We start from the raw sequence: 4,619 nt of genomic DNA on the forward strand, positions 1-4,619 counted from the left end.
GGAAAGAACGAGGAGAAGAGAGAAGAGGGACGGCGCTCTCCGTTCATTGCGTAACAACGTTTTCTAGTCCGCTGCTTCGCGAAATACGCTCGCGCGGTATTTTGCTCGCGCGCTCGCTCGCGGAGGTGGTGTATCTGCGCGCATAGTGTTGACGAGACGTGGTGGTTTCCCGTGATCGTTGTCGTTATCGTCGTCGTCGCGTCGTGGTCGAAAAGGCGAGTTCTATACGCGTGGTAACAGCCGCTAGAACGAGCGATGGAAAGTAATCGCGCGTTTCACTCCGTTCAGCGCGAAACGCGAGTGTTCAAGGTCACCATCGCTGATATATCCCACCGGTAATACCTCCATTTCCGGAGTTACTATAGAGCGGTCATTATCATCGTCATCATCATCATTATCATCATTATCATCATTATCGTCGTTGTCATCATCAACTGGGTAGCACCACCGCGGTGGAAGGACTCGACGCGGTATTCGCGTGCGAATTTAACCTGTCTCTCTCTCTCTTTCTCTCTCGGTTCGCGATCGACAGCGCGCTCGCTTTTACCTCGCCGCCTCGTCCGGGCGCAAGAAGTTTCGCAAAAGGGATTACAACACGCAGAAGAGAAAGGAGACAAACAGACGGAAAGGGAGACGCGGAAGGGAAAAGGACAGCGAAGAAAGAGAGAGACAGACCAAGACGGAGAGGGAGACAAGGGGCAAGAGGAGGAGGAAGAAGAGGAGGAGGAGGAGAGGAACATACCGCGATACGACACCCGTGTGCGGGAAAACCGCAGGAGGAGGACACGGATCTCTCGCGCGGAGGACGGGAATCCTCGCGACCGTCGCGTGGTTCGACGACGAGGACGAGGAAGGCCGGAGGAAGTCGAGGGCTCGCTCTCTCGGAACGAGGAGAAAGAGGCGGAGGGCAGACAGACCGTGTAGGACGGGTCTGAAAGACGATCCGGATGTGGCGAGAGCCGCTCGCTTTCCGCTCTACCGCTCCCTTGTCGATTGTTACCGACATTGAATTCGCGGAAAAGAGTATCGTCGTCGTCGTCGTCGTCGACGTCCGTATCGCTGTGTTGCGCGAAAAATTTGGTAATCCGCGATAAAGGTGCTGGTTGGAGAACCGCCACTACGGGGGGGGGGACACACGGCCGAGCGGAATTAAAAGCGCGTTTAAAAAGGTTAGCGGGATAAAAAAGGCGCGCGCGCGAAAGGATAAGAGAAAGGAATAGGAGCCACCTCCGAGTCCTTGAGAGTACCCAACGGGTAAAAGTGCCGCGCGCAGAGAGCCAGCCGGTTGACCCTGGACAGTCAACGGAGCAGACTTCGCGAAAAAAGTTCTTCCCGTCGTTGCCGTCATCGTCATCGTAGTCGTCGCCTTTCTTCATCATCGCGGAAGGATCGTCGACGAATCTGTTCGCTGTGTACGTCGATCCATCGGGAACGCGCGTTTTATATACGTAGTGCGCGTGCGAGAGGGAAAGCCACGTGCGTGTGACATCGAGCGAGCGCGCGTTCAAAAGAGCCGAACGAAACGCGATGACAAGGAGGATTGGAAGAAATAGCTAACCGGTGAAAATTCGCCGATCTCGTTCAACCGGCTTTCGAGATTGATTTTCGTTCAATTGTTCGTCGAAGAACGCGTACCCACACCAAGTGTGAAGTGTGATACATAAAGTGTCGGCGTCGCCGATCTTTCTCGACAATCCGTATTGGAGTACCTTTCGTGTTTGAGTTTATCTTTCTCGTTCGACGTTGTTGCTACTGATCTGTTTCTCTCGTGCTCTCAGTGAGTGATCCATGCCGTGGAATATCAATGTACGTCACGTGTCTACAGCGTCGTTCACGTTGCCGCTGTCACAGGATCTCGGCTCCTCGTCGCCGGCTCGCAAAGAGGATGCCTTCATGTTCGACGTGACACTCCTGAGGGATACATATATATATAAATAACGTGTCGCGTTATTTATCCTGGATACTTTTGCCGCTCGCACATTGGATATCAGCAGAAAAAGCGTAAGGTGAGAAAAATGAACTACATAACTCTTACGAGTATGTAATGCTGATGATTCTTTCTCTCTCAGTTACATAATTCGTTCTTTTCCTTCTCGAGAATCTATTTCTTTACGAATATCGAAATGATGTCAGCTGATGCGTATTTCTGTCGCGTTAATTACGCTATCGCCCTGACAGATTCTCGAGTAAAGTCTGCGTTGCATAAGACGATTGAGAAATTAGCACGTTCGCCGCCACATGCATCTCGCCGCGGTTTATTTCTCACGCCAGCGATATGTTTTACGCTTGTGTATTGGCGGCCAAACTTAACGTAAACAATCGACAGGTGCTGTAAATGTCTTGTACCGTATCGACAAGTGCAGATAAACGCCTGTATACTGTAAGTTTTGTTTCTCACGCCGGTCATGTACCGCCGGCGATATATGCGGCAGTGAACGTGTCAATTTCACCTTCTTTCTGGCGAGTCGAGCGATTTCAAATATATATCGTTCAAATAGAGTTTTAGGGGCAAATTATACCGCCAAGTTGCGCGAATGGAACAACTTTGACAATTTTATTATCGCCGGTGCATAATATTTTGATATTACAAACAGATAGATCGAATAGAAGGAAGGAGAATAATTAAGGATAAATTGCGCTGCAACCTCTTGGGTTAAATGGTCTCGATCTTTCTCTCTGTTATTGCTGGCATCCGATATTTTGATAATAGGTGAGTCGGCCGTTCGCGCTGTTAGCTCGAGCCCGGGTTAAAGATGATCGATGATGTAATGTTGACATAAGCGTTGGAAAATGTTTGCGGCCACTTTTACGGATATGATAGGATAAAGCGAAAAGATACAGGTATCGATCCCCGCGCAACGACGATCATGCATTTAGTTACGCGATATACATGACGATAGCGATTCTTTTCGTTTTTACCGATATATATGTACGAATTTCCGTTCGTATTCAGGGACATCCAATCTTTCGCCAAGTCATCACCGGCTTATCGCCGTCGACGACTCATTGTCGTCTTTTGTTATCCGCGAAACGATGAAATTGCGGGCGATAATGAGGCAATTGTCCCGCGACGGTGAACTGACATTTCGATTGGATGCAAGAGACAGTGTGAATTAATGCAGCGACGTAATTGGTAGCAAAAACGAGACGACAAGGCCTAACGCGCCGCGAGGGACAGATAGATGGATTGCGGCGAACCGCGCCGACAATGGGAAAATATGATCGGTGGTGTATGCCACCGAACACACAAGTGACATAGTTATTGCTTCTTAAAAAAAAAAAAGAAACAACTGTTTTTCTCCATCTGTGAAAGTTTGCGCTGAGCAATATCCGCTAAACAATAATTAGCTTCGCTGAGCCAACAAAGTGCAAATCTTCGTTGCTTGTCACGCGGGATATTTATTTCATCCTGCAATTCTAATATTCCGCGAGAAAACGTTATTGTCAGACGAATACATAAGCATAATGTGCGTACGATCAGAAAAACATGCGTAAATTATTCGATATTGATATGCACAGGCTTGAAAAAAAAATATACTATATTGCAAGAAAGTACTAATAATAAACGAATTTATGCCGAATGCATTTTTAACGAATAAATATGTTATATTAATCCTTCTTATTATCGATGGATTCGTAAAAATTCTGAAGGCACTTGACGATATGCTGGCTATTTTATTTAAAATTGTCTTGGAAGATAGGAAAGCAAGAAAAACAGGAAACGCGAGTGAGACCGTAGTACAGAGGCGCGAATAAAGCGCGCTCTTAATATCATATGCAGCTTATAGCAGGCAGCTATAAAATCTCTCGCGAGGAGGTAGGAAGGTAGGAAAAAACTTCTTCTCAGTATAATAATTCAAGTTCACAGAGAGTGGCACCATGGAGTCGCGGATTATTATGGACAAGCGTTGTGTAACCGTTTTCAAAGAAAAAAAAAAAAAAAAAAAAAAAAAAAAAAACGACGACAGGGTAGTTTTTCGCGCCCTTTAACAAGACTGCCAAAAAGAAATTTCGATATTACTCCTATCTACCGGCGCATGAGGAAGAATCTAACAATAAGCGACGTTTACTAAGCGGTTAAACAAATTTATTAAATCCGGTTATTTACGATGCGAAACGCGCTGGAGGATTCAATTCCTGTCCTTCTTAAGCAATGTAATTGAACACGCGCACACGTTACTACCTGTAGAGAACACGACACAACGACTATTACCGTCTCTACTCTTAGCGAGAGAGTTACTTGGTAATTTTAATTATTTTTCGTAAGAGAAAAAAGAAACGACAGGGCGCCGCTGATTGATATTTAAGCATGCGAATTGATTTGCGGAATCGAGGATGACGAAGAATGTCTCCTTTTGCGGCCTTCCATTCTCGAATCGGGTACCGAACAAGTTCGGTCGATTACGCTATACTAGGCACTTTTATCCGCGTGAACGAATCCGGATGTATCTCGAAGCTTCCTCTTTCCGTTACGATTCGCGATACGTGTTATCCTTATCGATAGCGTACGGCTCGGTGATTTGGCGCTCTTCGAGTTTCAATCGGAGGCCAGCGTTACTATACACAACTTAAGGCATCTCGATATACCCGCAATAACGACGATAGATTGAGAATAATCT

The 4,619-nt window shown here is 46.6% G+C and overlaps 1 protein-coding gene across 3 annotated transcripts in view; it reads left to right on the top strand.

Moving 5' to 3' along the window:
* The first annotated feature begins 1,884 nt into the window (after positions 1-1,884).
* The window catches only part of LOC115234605 (transcription factor Ken 2), a 32,634-nt gene continuing 29,899 nt past the window's right edge, over positions 1,885-4,619 (top strand). For all 3 annotated transcript variants that reach the window (XM_029805788.1, XM_029805789.1, XM_029805791.1), the window contains exon 1: positions 1,885-2,006. The gene's annotated coding sequence lies outside the window, so the exon portion shown is untranslated. The remainder of the gene's footprint in view (positions 2,007-4,619) is intronic.

The sequence above is a fragment of the Formica exsecta genome, unplaced genomic scaffold (genome assembly GCF_003651465.1).
Source record: "Formica exsecta isolate Colony F162 unplaced genomic scaffold, ASM365146v1 scaffold201, whole genome shotgun sequence".
NCBI lineage: Eukaryota > Metazoa > Arthropoda > Insecta > Hymenoptera > Formicidae > Formica > Formica exsecta.